Source organism: Rutidosis leptorrhynchoides, chromosome 9 (assembly GCF_046630445.1).
Source record: "Rutidosis leptorrhynchoides isolate AG116_Rl617_1_P2 chromosome 9, CSIRO_AGI_Rlap_v1, whole genome shotgun sequence".
Classification (NCBI taxonomy): Eukaryota; Viridiplantae; Streptophyta; class Magnoliopsida; order Asterales; family Asteraceae; genus Rutidosis; species Rutidosis leptorrhynchoides.
Window position 1 is genome coordinate 38955671 of NC_092341.1, and position 16133 is coordinate 38971803.

At 34.1% G+C, this 16133-nt stretch overlaps 1 non-coding gene across 1 annotated transcript; it reads right to left on the reverse strand.

Annotated features, from left to right (window-relative positions):
- Window positions 1-308: 308 nt before the first annotated feature.
- LOC139869487 (small nucleolar RNA R71) lies at window positions 309-415 on the reverse strand. Its single transcript, XR_011766094.1, has one exon. It is a non-coding gene; the product is annotated as a small nucleolar RNA R71 (small nucleolar RNA).
- Window positions 416-16133: the final 15718 nt, after the last annotated feature.

Sequence of the window (16133 nt, forward strand, 5' to 3'; positions counted from 1 at the left end):
AACCAGACATTAATGCGCCAGATTATGAAATAAAAGGACAAATTCTACACATGGTAACTAATCAATGCCAATTTAGTGGAACGCCAAAAGAAGATCCAAACGAACATCTTTGAACCTTTAATAGGATCTTTACTATATTTAAAATCAGAGAAGTTGAGGATGAACAGATCTATCTCATGTTGTTTCCCTGGACTTTAAAGGGAGAAGCTAAAGATTGGTTAGAATCGTTACCTGAAGGGGCGATTGATACATGGGATGTTTTAGTTGAGAAATTTCTTAAAAGATTCTTTCCGGCATCTAAAGCCGTGAGACTTCAAGGAGAAATTGTTACGTTCACACAAAAGCCAAATGAAACTTTATATGAGGCGTGGACAAGATTTGGAAAGTTATTGAGAGGATGTCCTCAACATGGTTTAGACACTTATCAAATAGTACAAATATTCTACCAAGGATGCGACATTACTACACGAAAAGACATCGACATAGCAGCTGGTGGTTCCATTATGAAGAAAACAGCAACTGAAGCTTACAAAATTATTGATAACACAGCCTCCCACTCACATGAGTGGCACCAAGAAAAAGACATCGTTAGATCATCTAAAGCGGCTAGAGCCAATTCTAGCCATGACTTTGATTCCATTTCCGCAAAGTTAGATGCTTTCGAGAGACGAATGGAAAAGATGACTAAAGATATTCACGCAATACGAATTAGTTATGAGCAGTGTGGAGGACCACATTTGACAAAAGATTGTCTCAGTATTGAACAAACAATGGAACAAAGAGAGAATGTTTCATACATGAACCAAAGGCCTGGAAATAATTTTCAGAATAATTATCAACCGCCAAGACCGAACTACAATCAAAATCAGAATTATAACCGAAATGTTTCATAGAACAACCAACAAGGTCCTAGCAATCAACAAGTATCTAATAATACTTACAACCAGCAAAGACCTATTTTTTAAAATAAACCACCACAAACCGATGATAAAATGCCAAATTTAGAAGATATGATGTCGAAGCTAGTTGAATCTCAAACGCAGTTTTTCACATCTCATAAACAAACTAATGAACAAAATGCTCAAGCATTTAGAAGTCAACAAGCTTCTATTCAAAATCTGGAATAAGAAGTAAGTAACCTAGTAAGGTTGATAGGTGAAAGAAAACCAGGGAGTCTACCAAGCGATACAAATGCTAACCCCCGGAATGAAACAGCTAAAGCCATTACCACAAGAAGTGGTATTACACTTAAACCACCTGAAATACCTGTAATTTCTGATGACTCTATTCCTACTACACAGGCACCACAGCCTGAGCAAGATAAGAAAACAGAACCGGTAGTTGAAAAGATTAATGAAGATGACACAGTTAAGGCTAAACCTTATGTTAAACCATACCAACCACCGCTTCCTTACCCAAGTAAAATGAGAAAAGAAAGACTTGAAGCCGAGCAATCCAAATTTTTAGATATGTTTAAACAAATAAATGTCAATCTTCCTTTCATTGATGTGATTTCAGGAATGCCAAGATATGCTAAATTCTTGAAAGATTTAATCACAAATAGAAGAAAAATGGAAGAACTTTCGGCTGTTACAATGAATGCTAATTGTTCTGCAGTGATGTTGAATAAGCTACCAGAAAAACTCTCTGATCTAGGAAGTTTCATAATTCCATGTTTTCTGAGTAGTCTTAGTTCAATAGAAGCATTGGCAGATTTAGATGCTAGTATAAATTTAATGCTGTATTCACTATACGCTAAACTAGACCTCCGAGAATTGAAACCAACACGAATAATCATACAACTAGCCGACCGATCAGTAAAATATCCTAGAGGGATAATGGAGAACATGCTAGTTAAAGTTGGTACTTTAGTATTTCCAGTAGACTTTGTTATTCTGGACATGGAAGAAGATTCTCGAGTTCCTCTCATATTAGGAAGACCATTCTTAAACACGGTTAAAGCTATAATAGACGTGTTCGGTAAGAAACTGACCCTAAGTATAGAGGACGGGAGTGTTACCTTTTCTGTTGATAGAGCCATGCAACAACCGCAATCTGCAGATGATACATGTTATTATATTCAAACTATAGATTCACATGCAGAATTGTTAGAAGAATTTCCAGAATTACAAGGAACAGGAGAATGTTCTTTAGGAGAAGGAACTGAACCAATTGATGAAGCTGAAATGTTAGCCGCACTCATGGCTAATGGATATGAACCAACAACAGAAGAAATTCAAATGCTAAAAGAAGAAGACAGATATTGATGTTCTGCGAGGTGTATATGAAATAGCTTATATTTTACTTGGAAAAACTATTAAATGCGATACAATTTTACACAAGATATTTATTTATTTATAGAATGGATATACCTAAACCTTGCTACAACACTTATAGGCAGTGTACCTAATCGTACAGTAGTGTAGTTTTTAGTAAGTCCGGTTCGTTCCACAGGGAAATCTTTTAAACAAAGCTTAACGCTATATTAGTTTTAATTTATAAAAATACAAATATATATAAGTAATATTATTATTATAAAAAGGGGGGTTTTTACCGTTTAATGACCGGTTTGTCGATTTTAAAACTTTTAGTCGCAGTTAAAACCTAATGTAAAATATTAAATAAATAAAAGACTTAATTTAAAGCGTAAAGTAAATAACGATAATGAAATTGCGATAAATAAAAGTGCGAAAAAATAAACTTGCGATAATTAAAAAGTACGATAATTAAAAGTGCAATTAAATACAATGACAATAAATAAAAGTGCGATAATTAGAAGTGCAATTAAATATGAAAATAAAGGAATTATGCTTATTTAAACTTCCATAATCATGATGTTTGACGTGTTGATTTTAGTTTATTCTCATGGGTTAATTGTCCTTTGTCCTGGATTATTTAATATGTCCGTCTGGTTTTGTCCATAACAGTCCATCAGTCATAAATATAAAGTGCGAGTGTCCTGATCAAATTATCCGTATATTCGAAGTCAAATATTCCAATTAATTGGGGACTTAAACTGTAACAAGGTCTTAATACTTTGTTTAATAATTACACCAGGATATCGACTGCGTGTAACCCAAGGTTTTAATACTTTTTTATCAATTATGCCAAGTGTCCTTGTACATAATTTCACCCATGTTTTAATAATTCCATAGACTATTAATCCATTCCCGTGTCCGATTAAATGAACGATTATTCGTACATATAAATATCCCGCCCATCGTGTCCGATCGAGTGTATATGGTTATTTATAGGGACGTTCAATTGTAAATATTTATATTAAAATTAACAAACTATCATTTAGATAAACAAATATAAAGCCCATTAATAGCCCATAGTCTAATTTCCACAAGTGTCATTCTTTTGTCCAAACCCCAATTATGGTACAAAGCCCAATTACCCAAATTTACATATTTAGCCCAACATCATGATTACTTCGTTTTAAATAATCATAATAATAACTTAGCTACGAGACATTAATGTAAAAACGTTGAACATAACTTACAATGATTAAAAATAGCGTAGCGTTACACGGAAAGAATTTCGACTTACACCCTTACAACATTCGCTAACATACCCTTATTATTAGAAATTAAAATTAAAATTAAAATTTAAAATATAATATATATATATATATATATATATATATATATATATATATATATATATATATATATATATATATATATATATATCGTATGATAGAGAGAAAGAAAAAATGTGTTAAGTTCGGCTGAAAACTGCGAAATTTATAGATTTGGCCAGCATATTGGGGCCATGCGATCGCATGGACTTTCTTCTTCCTGGCCATGCGATCGCAAGGCCAGCTGGGAGAGCTCACATGTTGTTGTTTTCTTCTGCCGACGGTTTTATTAAATATATATAATATATAAATAATTTTAAGAATTATTTATATATTATATTATATTTATGTGCATAGTTGACTTGTAATTTTTAGTCCGTTGCGTCGAGCGTTGAGAGTTGACTTTAGTCCCGATTTCGGATTTTCGAACGTCCTTGCGTACAATTTAATATCTTGTATTTTTCGTTTCGAATCTTGTACTCTTGTAATTTTGAGACGTTTCTCATCAATAATTGAAACCACTTTGATTGTACTTTGTACTTTTGAGATTTTTGGTCATTTGCGTCTTCAATTTGTCGAATCTGTCTTTTGTCTTCACCTTTTATTATTTAAACGAATATCACTTGTAAATAGAACAGTTGCAACTAAAAGCTTGTCTTTCTTGAGGGATAATGCTATGAAATATATGTTTATTTTTAGTATTATCAAATATTCTCACACTTGAGCGTTGCTTGTCCTCAAGCAATATAGTCTTGAAATATACTAGAATCACTTCTTTATTCTTCACACTTTGTACATCAGTGATTTCTTTACGGCGGTATAAACAATGGTAGTAACGATGTGGTTTACAGTCCCACATGACTATGAAAATTTAGATCCTTTAAGGAAATTGGATCTTTATGAAAACATTTGATCTTTTGAAAATTAAATCTAGCTTTTACCCTAGATAAGTTTTCCGGAATAACCCTTCACCGGTGTTTGCAAATTATTTTTGTGGGTTTTGTGGGTTTCAGATTTCAAAATTTTAGCTCAAAACTTATGGTTTTGTGTCACCCACTTGCTAACCTTGTATTTGGAAAGCACACGTCCAGTATACTTGCTCCGTATATTACCTTTCGGTAAACTACCGTTCGGTTGTAAAGGAAAGCGTTGAACAAGCAACTGTTAAGGCAATGTCCCCTGACATGCTTTTAATTATGGTCTATAACGTGTCAGATGCAATTACTATCCTTTGTAGGAGCAATAGTAAAGCTCACCCTTATAATTTTCCGGTCTGGCACAAGGTCTTGTCTTTGACCATGCTATGCAACTACCGTTCTTACGGTTGACACCCAATTTGGTTCAGGTGACCTAATGAATTCCAGGTGAATTCCTAGGATTTTACGTTTAATGGTAATGAACGCATTGAAAATGAGTTTTCAGAAAACAAATCGGTTTTAATTTGATCAAAATATTTTCTCGTTCAAGCTCGCGTTTAGATATCATTGAATTCCATGAGTTTGTAATTCTCAATCTTTAAGGTCAATCTCAAGGATTGAGTAATATCAGTCTTAAAAGCTAATTTTTTGATCTTTAAGGAGATTATCCTTTCTAGGGATCTGATTCATTAGTCTTATCCAGCTAATTTGCACGGCGTCCTCCCTATTTTACAAGACAGATCCTCTCATGGTTAGGATAAGTCTGACCACTTGGCGACCCTGTTTGATGCTGAGGTCCGTGGATTTCCTGCTGATTTTAGAGATGACTTTTCTAGATTTTTCGTCAACTTACAACTGGTCTGGACGACAACTTCATGACCTAAATCAAGAAGCGCATTTCTTTTTCGGAAGACTTTACTTCCTTTTAATGATGGAATTGATTCATCGTGTAGATCCATCTTTCTTACAGTAAATCGGGTAAAACTTTTAAGTTTAGTCCAAAGCAAAAGTATCTTCAATTATTTGTTACAGAAAGATGTGATATATGTTTAAAATATCTTGGTAAATTTTTCCCACACTTGGCTTTTATTTTCTTTTATTTGCCTTTTTATTGTCCTCTATTCCATTTTAAATGAATTCTAACATTTTGATTTGTTTCTCAATTTATGTCCTTTCCGAGGTAACAATAATTTTGGTGTTAACACATAGTTTTATCGTTCATAAATATGTATAAACATGATTTTGAGTTCATTTAATTGAAAATTTTGAAAAATTTTACTAGAATTGGGTAGTCAGTATATAAGACTAGATTGTTCTTTATTATCAGAGAGCACTAGATTCTAATACAACTACTGCGTTACTAGTATTTTTAATGGTAACCAAGTGTATAAGTTAAAAATTTTAAAAATCCGAAAGAATTTAACCCCTTCTCACACTTAAGATCTTGCAATGCCCTCATTTGTAAGAAATCAGTAACAATTTAAATTATTCAGGGTGACTAGCGTAGAAAAATAATTAAATTTTTCCAAAGTTTCCAAACATATTGGCGTTTGTTTGCTGAATGATAAATAGTGCACATCATTTGTTCATTCCGTCTTGTTGTTACATCACATTTGTTTTTCGTTTTGTCGTCAAAAGTACTAGCTTTTGCTGAACTTAATGCCAGTCTTTAAAAATGCGCTGTTTTACCCTGTTTTGTACAATCGACAATATACATACAATACAAATATAAACATGCATGGCAATTTGAAATGGGACTTAAAATCCCACTTTCAAACTTTCAAATCCTAAATGGGAAATATTAGTACACAATATTAATAAAAATGATAAAAATTACACAAATATATCCAATAACATAAGTTTAAACATGAATAAGTAAAAAGATAAAAACATAAAAATCATAAAAATAACCAATGGAACCAAATCAGTCTGGATAGGGGTTCCAGTTCATCTCGTCAGGTGGGTTCCATTGTTGGTTATAGGTGTTCTGATAGGCTTGGTTATAGTCATACCGGTTAAAGGGTGGTCGGATGTCGGGGTTGTGTGGCGGAAAATGAGCAGGTCGAGTAGGCACATAATTATTTGGTACCTGATATGATAGATGGCTCATGATTTGGTGCTGATGAACTAACTAGCTATCGTGTTGGTGTCGCCTATAATCATCGTATACTTGCTCGAAGTTCCACTGCTCATACATACTATGGCTGGCCGCGTTCGTCATTGCTTCCTCATCTATACGAACGTGAACGTCAAGAATAGTATCTCGAAAGACATCCCTAATGTCTTCCGCTTCCTCCATTTCCTCATCTGAGCCTCTCTCTACCTGAGGATGATTACCTTCATAGGGAACTTCCTGGTTTCGTCTACTCTTCAATACCTTAGCACCCGCATAAACCCGCAATCCTATGGTCTCATCCTGTTCTCTACAAACCTGTAATGGACCCCCTTGGTTCCTATCAACACCTAAATACTCTCCAATGAGAGTAACAAAAATACCTCCTCCTATTATACTCCCGTCCTGCATTCCTTCTACCATTTTAGATAAATAAAAATCAACACAGTAAGGGATATTAACAAAGCTTCTCGGGTCTCGAATACACTTTAGGTAAAATAAATCATGTAAGGTCATTTTCTCCTTATTGTGACCTCTCTGTGTAATCGAGTTAGCCAAAAATCTATGAATTACACGAAGCTCGGCTTTGTTAATATGTAAGTAGGAGTGTTTTCCTCCCAGTGTAAAAACATTATAGTTTGACATACGCCTCCAAATGGCGTTCGCGTCAAAATTCCTATCTACCCTTTCACCACGATAAATCAAATTCATACAATCGGGTAGTAGCAATTCACTAGGAGTGTAAATCTGTAATGCCCTGGCCATGTCCATCATGGACATTCTGTACATCCTACCGCCAAGGATAAATCTAAGAAAACTTCTATCATCTAACCTATCTACATCTACATTTAACGCTATAGTACTCATCAGCTCAACACACCATTCCTTATATACAGGTCTACGAATGGTGAAAAGACGTTCCCAATCTGTAAAAGAAGAACTGTCATACCTTTGAATCAAATGCTGTCTAACACGGTCAGTTAGATGGACCGTTTCCAAAGGATTCCAATCAATTACCCTCGGCACCTCTACCTCTTTTGTTACCAATATAAATTTATTACTTTGATATGCCGGGTAATCTCTCCATCGTCTATCGAATCTCAGATTAGGATGCAACGTGTGTTCAGGAATTGTTGGGTATTCTACAGGCGGATGCATCGGAAATACTATGAATTCATTATGTAACTGTAGTGGATCATAATAAGGTACATGTTGATCAGGCTGATGTTGTTGTTCCTGTTGTGGTACTTGTTCTGGTTCTGGCTCGTATTGCATTTCTGGTTCTGGTTCTGGTGCTGGAGCAGGTCGTCTAGATGATGACGATGATGAACCTCCAGTATCGGCTTTCTGTAAAACACATTAAACACAAAGTTTGTGCATCCAAATATGCATTAGTGTTAGCAAAATAACAACTTAAAACAATCACAATAACATGTTAAATCAAAATTAAACTTATACACATTTTCACATTTTTTACAATTCTGTACTTTTTCAAATAAGCACATATAAAAATGTATACAAAGTTCATAAGCATTTAACTCAAATAACATGTCAAAATAGTCATTACTAATAATTAAATAAGTCTCAAATGGCAAATATATCAAATTAATCAAGTTCATGAATTTTGGACTTAAAAAGTCCACTTTAATCTTCAAAAATCATGTTTAGGATCAATGTTTGGATCATTTAACTACCTAAACATGTTACACTACTTAATTTAGCAATAATTCATGACAAAAATCGGCCATAACCTGTTTATATCAAAAAGCCCCAAATTTCTCAAGAACACAAACCCTAGATTTCTAAAAATTTTGAAGTTTTTGGCTTCAAATCATGTTAAATAGCATCAATCTAGGTTATACATGCATAAAATACTAACAATTTATCACTAATTACACTAGAAATTAACAAAATTGCATTAGGTAAAATATTGGTAATTATCACAAAAACTAGAGAATTTAAGAGTTTAGGGGTGTAATTTTTACCTTTCTTGATAAACTTCTGGACAATTTCATGATTAGAGCGAAAAATTTGACGAATTACGGTGAATTTTGGTGAAATTTGGAGAGTATTTTGGGGTATTTTCGTGTATTTGTGTGTGTTGTGGTGTGAAGAACACAGACCCGCTGGTCTTTTGAGTCTGGCCAGTTTTCCAGCCTCATGCGATCGCATGAGGTTGGAGTGTAAACCCCATGCGATCGCATGGGGTGCCGGGTAAAGTACTTTAACTTTTTTTTTTATATATAAAACCTTATAACTATTTAAAACATTTAATTAATTAAATTCTAAAAATTTTGTTTTCCTTTAGGAGCGAGGTTGTTTCGGATCGTTGTCCTAGTCCATCCCTCGACAAAAATTTTAAAATTTGTCATTTTTAAGCGCGATTTCAAAAGCAAAGATTTTTGGGTTTTTTAATGTTTTTGGCATACTTTAATTCAATAAGATTAAAAATAATGATAATAAAAGTTCTCGTCCCTCCCTCGGATAAAGCAATTTCGGTTCAAAGACCTAGTCTTCAACTCACGACGAATTTTAAAAATCATATTTTTAACTTAGCAAAATAAAGTAAATTTTTGTTTTTAAATTCACACCAAACTTAAATTTAAGATGCATACAATTAAAAATTCATATTAATAAAATTTAAAAATTCACACTAAACTTATATTATATTTTTGTTTTTATACATACAAACTTATATTAAAAATATTAATTTTCCAAATATTTACAATTTTAAAGAAGTTTACAATATTAATTTAATATTTATATATTAATTTTAAAAACAAAGTAAAAATAAAATTAAAAATCTTTTTGGTCTTTTATCCCACTTTAATTAATCAAATATTATCAAAAATATACGCCCCTCTTTTCGGTAAAGTAATTTCGGTTCAACGACCTAATTTAACTCATGACGAATTTTTGAAATATTTTGGGTTGATTGATTAAAGATATTTATACCTTAAGAATAAACGGTAAATTTCGCAGTGATGTAATAAATTTTTGTATGATATAAATAATTTCAGTTACGCATACCTAATTTTATCGAATACCAATTTAATACTTTATAGCAAACAAATTAGCGTTTATTATCAAAAGGTTAAAAATAAAAATAAAAATAAAAACTCTACATACTTACATGTGAAATAGATTTCTTAGTGATATGCTCTAGCCCACTTATAAGATAGTCGGACTAATTGGCTTTCCATGGCTACATAGGCGTAACCTCGAGCATTCAACATTTTTTCTTCTAAACATATGAACGGTCCGTCTCTGCATAGAGTAACAAATTCGGTATTGGAATATGTCTGATTCGTCGAGCATTTTCCTTCGTATGACCATTTTCCGCATTTGTGACATCTTTCAAGGTGTCGTGCTCTTCTTTTCGCTGCGGATTTTGATTTTCCTTTACCAAATTGTAACTTATTATTTTCGCATCTAGATTCTTTTCTTACTCCGTCCAATTTACCTCTGATTAATGATACTATTTCACTTGGTAGGGTGTCATTATTACGTTTAGTGATTAAAGGGTGTAGCATTAGACCATGGTTTAATTCACAGGAAGTCTTCATCTCGTAAAACCTAAAAAAATAAAAATTCAGAATGGGGGGAGAAGACTAGTTCTTTAGGGTCTGCTAGGGAAAGACCATTCGGGTTCCATTCTCGAGAACTACACGAAAACAGAAAATCTAACTCTAACAGAAATACATATTATCCTTTAAAGACTTGATTCTCCCCACACTTAGTTAGTTGTGGTGTCAAAATTGTGATTAACTTCGTTGTCAACTTCCATTGGACTATCTATGTAATGTTTAACTCTGTGACCATTAACCTTAAATTCAATCCCATTTGAATTTATTAATTCTATTGTTCTGTATGGAAAAACTCTTTTGACTATAAATGGTCCAGACCATCTTGATTTCAATTTTCCAGGAAATAGCTTGAATCGTGAATTGAAAAGAAGAACTCTGTCTCCATCTTTAAATTCTTTTGAACTTCTGATTCTTTTATCATGCCATTTCTTCGTTCTTTCCTTATAGATTAACGAATTTTCGTATGCTTCATGTCTTAATTCTTCTAATTCATTTAGCTGACTTAACCGTAGACGTCCAGCTTCATGTAAATCAAGATTACATGTCTTCAAAGCCCAAAATACTTTGTGCTCAATTTATACTAGAAGGTGACATGCTTTTTCGTAAATGAGTTTAAAAGGTGTGGTTCTAATTGGAGTTTTGTAGGCTGTTCTAAAAGCCCAGAGTGCATCCTTCAATTTCATGGACCATTCCTTTGGATTTGATCCTACGGTTTTCTCTAGAATACGTTTTAATGCTCGGTTGGTATTTTCAACTTGTCCACTTGTCTGTGGATGATAAGCGGTTGAGATTTTATGAGTTACTCCATATCTTTTGAGAACTTTCTCAAGTTGATTATTACAAAAATGAGTACCCCGATCACTTATTAAAGCTTTCGGTGTTCCGAACCTTGTAAAAAGACGTTTTAAAAAATTGACTACAACTCGTGCATCGTTAGTTAGGAGAGCTTGTGCTTCCGCCCATTTAGATACATAATCAATGGCTACGAGAATATATAGATTATTATGAGATTTTGGAAATGGACCCATAAAGTCAATACCCCAAATGTCAAATACTTCACATACTTGAATGACATTTTGTGGCATTTCATCACGTTGACTTATTTTTCCGGCCCTTTGACAAGCATCACAGGATTTGCAAAGAAGGTGTGTGTCTTTGTAAATTGTAGGCCAATAGAATCCAGCATCGTAAACTTTTCTTGCTATTAGTTGAGGCCCATAATGCCCTCCTGTTGGTCCTGTGTGACAATGGTTTAAAATTTTACTAGCTTCATCTCCGAATACATATCGGCGTATTATTCCATCGGGACAACTTTTAAACAAATGTGGATCTTCCCAGAAATAGTGTTTTATATCACTAAAGAATTTCTTTCGTTTTTGGTACGATAATCCTTTTTCAAGGAATCCACATATTAAGTAGTTTGCATAGTCTGCAAACCATGGAATTTCATTATAATCTATCTTCAATAGATATTCATCAGGAAAGTTGTCTTGTATGGCCGATTCACTTAGAACTTCTAATTCGGGATTTTCAAGACGAGAAAGATGATCAGCGGCGAGATTTTCTGCTCCCTTTTTATCTCGGATTTCAATATCGAACTCTTGTAAGAGTAAGATCCAACGGATTAATCTTGGTTTAGCATCTTGTTTCGAAAATAGGTATCTAAGAGCACAATGGTCGGTATAGACCACCGTTTTAGCTAGAACGAGATATGAACGAAATTTGTCAAAAGTAAAGACAATAGCAAGGAGTTCTTTTTCAGTAGTTGTGTAATTTGTTTGTGCTCCTTGTAACGACTTACTAGCATAATATATAGGTTGAAATCATTTTTCAATCCTTTGTCCTAAAACGGCTCCCATTGTAAAATCACTTGCATCGCACATTAGTTCAAACGGTAGATTCCAATTTGGAGTTATCATGATCGGCGCATTAGTGAGTTTCTCTTTAAGAATATTAAAAGATTTGATGGATTCATCTGAAAAGATAAATGGAGCATCCTTTTCTAGGAGTTTATTCATAGGAGTGGCAATTTTAGAAAAATCTTTTATGAAACGTCGGTAAAAACCGGCATGCCCTAGAAAACTCCTAAGTCCTCTAACATTGGTAGGATGTGGAAGTTTAGCAATTACATCTACTTTAGCTCTATCCACTTCAATTCCTTCTTTTGAGATTTTATGTCCAAGAATGATGCCTTCTTTAACCATGAAATGGCATTTCTCCCAATTAAGTACTAGATTTGATTGTTCGCATCTAATAAGAATTCGTTCAAGATTAACTAGGCATGATTCAAAAGTATCACCGAAGACTGAAAAGTCATCCATGAAAACTTCCATGCATTCTTCTATCATGTCGTGAAAAATCGCCATCATGCACCTTTGAAAGGTTGCAGGGGTGTTGCAAAGTCCAAATGGCATGCGTTTGTAAGTAAAAGTACCATAAGGGCACATGAATGTGGTTTTCTCTTGGTCCTCGGGTGCTATTGGAATTTGAAAATATCCGGAAAAACCATCAAGAAAGGTAAGGGAAAGTGATCTTTTCTGGTGGCGTCATTTAATTTTCTATAATCAATACAAACACGCCATCCTGTTACAGTCCTAGTAGGAATAAGCTCATCTTTCTCATTTGTAATGACAGTCATGCCACCCTTCTTAAGCACGCATTGAACGGGGCTTACCCATGGACTATCAGAAATTGGATAAATTAAACCTGCATCTAGCAGTTTAATAATTTCTTTCTTAACAACATCTTGCACATTAGGATTTAGTCTTCGTTGGCGTTGCACATACATTTTATGACCATCTTCCATAAGGATTTTATGTGTGCAATACGAAGGACTTATTCCTTTAATATCATGAATTTTCCATGCAATGGCTGGTTTATGAGCTTTTAACACAGAAATGAGCTGAGATTTTTCATTTTCGGTAAGAGAAGACGATATTATTACAGGTAATTCAGATTCACCATGTAAATAAGCATATTCCAAATGGTTTGGAAGTGGCTTTAACTCTAATGTCGGTGGTTCTTCTATCGATGATTTGTATCGATATCTGTCTTCTTCTTTTAGCATTTGAATTTCTTCTGTTGTTGGTTCATATCCATTAGCCATAAGTGTAGCTAACATTTCAGTTTCATCAATTGGTTCAGTTCCTTCTCCTAAAGAACATTCTTCTGTTCCTTATAATTCTGGAAATTCTTCTAACAATTCTGCATGTGATTCTATAGTTTGAATATAATAACATGTATCATCTGCAGATTGCGGTTGTTGCATTGCTCTATCAACTGAAAAGGTAACACTCTCGTCCTCTATACTTAGGGTCAGTTTCTTACCAAACACGTCTATCATTGCTTTAGCCGTGTTTAAGAATGGTCTTCCTAAAATGAGAGGAACTTGAGAATCTTCTTCTATATCCAGAACAACAAAATCTACTGGAAATACTAAAGTACCAACTTTAACTAGCATGTTCTCCATTATTCCTCTAGGATATTTTACTGATCTATCGACTAGTTGTATACTTATTCTTGTTGGTTTCAATTCTCCAAGGTCTAGTTTAGCGTATAATGAATACGGCATTAAATTTATACTAGCACCTAAGTCTGCCAATGTTTCTATTGAACTTAGACTACCCAGAAAACATGGAATTGTGAAACTTCCTGGATCTGATAGTTTTTCTGGTATCTTATTCAACAGCACTGCTGAACAATTAGCATTCATAGTAACAGCCGAGAGTTCTTCCATTTTCTTTCTATTTGAGATTAGATCTTTCAGAAATTTAGCATATCTAGGCATTCCTGAAATTACATCAATGAAAGGAAGATTGACATTTATCTGTTTAAACATATCCAAGAATTTAGATTGCTCGGCTTCAAGTTTCTCTTTTCTCATTTTACTCGGGTGAGGAAGTGGTGGTTGGTATGGTTTAACATAAGGTTTAGCCTTAACTGTATTATCTTCATTAACCTTTTCATCTACCGGTTCTTTTTCCTTATCTTGATCAGGTTGTGGTTCTTGTGAAGTGGAAATAGCTTCATCAGAAATTACAGGTATTTCAGGTGGTTTAAGTGTAATACCACTTCTTGTGGTAATGGCTTTAGCTGTTTCATTCCGGGGGTTAGCATTTGTATCACTAGGTAAACTTCCCGATTTTCTTTCACCTATCAACCTTGCTAGGTTACTTACTTCTTATTCCAAATTTTGAATAGAAGCTTGTTGATTTCTAAATGCTTGAGCATTTTGTTCATTGGTTTGTTTCTGATATGTGAAAAATTGAGTTTGAGATTCAACTAGCTTCGTCATCATATCTTCTAAATTCGGCTTTTTATCATCGGTTGGTGGTGGTTTGTTTTGAAAATTAGGTCTTTGCTGATTGTAAGTATTATTGGATACTTGTTGATTACTAGGACCTTGTTGATTGTTGTATGGAACATTTCGGTTATAATTCTGGTTTTGATTGTAAATTGGTCTTGGCGGTTGATAATTATTCTGATAATTATTTCCAGGCCTTTGGTTTAGATATGAAACATTCTCTCTTTGTTCCATTGTTAGTTCAATACTGAGACAATCTTTTGTCAAATGTGGTCCTCCACACTGCTCACAACTAATTCGTATTGAGTGAATATCTTTAGTCATCTTTTCCATTTGTCTCTCGACAGCATCTATCTTTGCGGAAATGGAATCTAAGTCATGGCTAGAATCGGCTCTAGCTGCTTTAGATGATCTAACGATATCTTTTTCTTGGTGCCACTCATGTGAGTGGGAAGCAGTGTTATCAATAATTTTGTAAGCATCAGTTTCTGTTTTCTTCATAATGGAACCACCAGCTGCTATATCTATGTCTTTTCTTGTAGTGATGTCGCATCCTTGGTAGAATATGTGTACTATTTGACAGGTGTCTAAACCATGTTGTGGACATCCTCTCAACAACTTTCCAAATCTTGTCCACGCCTCATATAGAGTTTCATTTGGTTTCTGTGTGAACGTAACAATTTCTCCTTAAAGTCTTACGGCTTTAGATGCCGGAAAGAATTGTTTAAGAAATTTTTCAACTAAAACGTCTCATGTATCAATCGCCCCTTCAGGTAACGATTCTAACCAATCTTTGGCTTCTCCCTTTAAAGTCCAGGGAAATAACATGAGATATATCTGTTCATCCTCCACTTCTCTTATTTTAAATAGAGTGCAGATCCTATTAAAGGTACGAAGATGTTCATTTGGATCTTCCTTCGGTGCACCACTAAATTGGCATTGATTAGTCACCATGTGTAGAATTTGTCCTTTGATTTCATAATCTGGCGCATTAATGTCTGGTTGAGTAATTGCGTGACCTTGACCAGTGCGTTTAGCTCTCATTCGGTCTTCCATACTTAAAGGTTCCAGATTTTCCATGATTGAATTTGTTGAATCTGAATCACTAGAGGATTCTGATTTAATGGTTGGTTCCTCAACAATCTCTATTTGAATTATTGTTGGTTCCGGAGGAAAGATTAGTGGTTCAGGATCTATGAATTGTCCCTGAATAATCTCCGGATTCTCAATTGTGAGGTCGGGTTCAAAAAATGGATTATCGAAAATTTGAATTGGAGTACTTGGTCGACTGGATGACGATTCTAAAGAAAAATCAACGGCGACAATATTTGCTAGATGTATTGATGGAGTTACAGGTGGTGAACGTACAAAAGGTGGTGAACGTTTTGCTCGGTGCATTCACTGAATATCCTATTAGTTATAAAAATAAGAAAAATTATATAAGTTATCAAATTAATAGACTTTTCTGATTTTGCCTACGTTTCGAATAGCCAAAAGATGCAGCAGAGGGGCAGGATTCATTTGGTCTCAATATAATTGAGTACTGTTTGGCTCCAATAACCCGGTCCACGTACAAATCCAACTATTACTACGAACCAGAAAATTTTGATGTCTATCAATTTAACCGCTT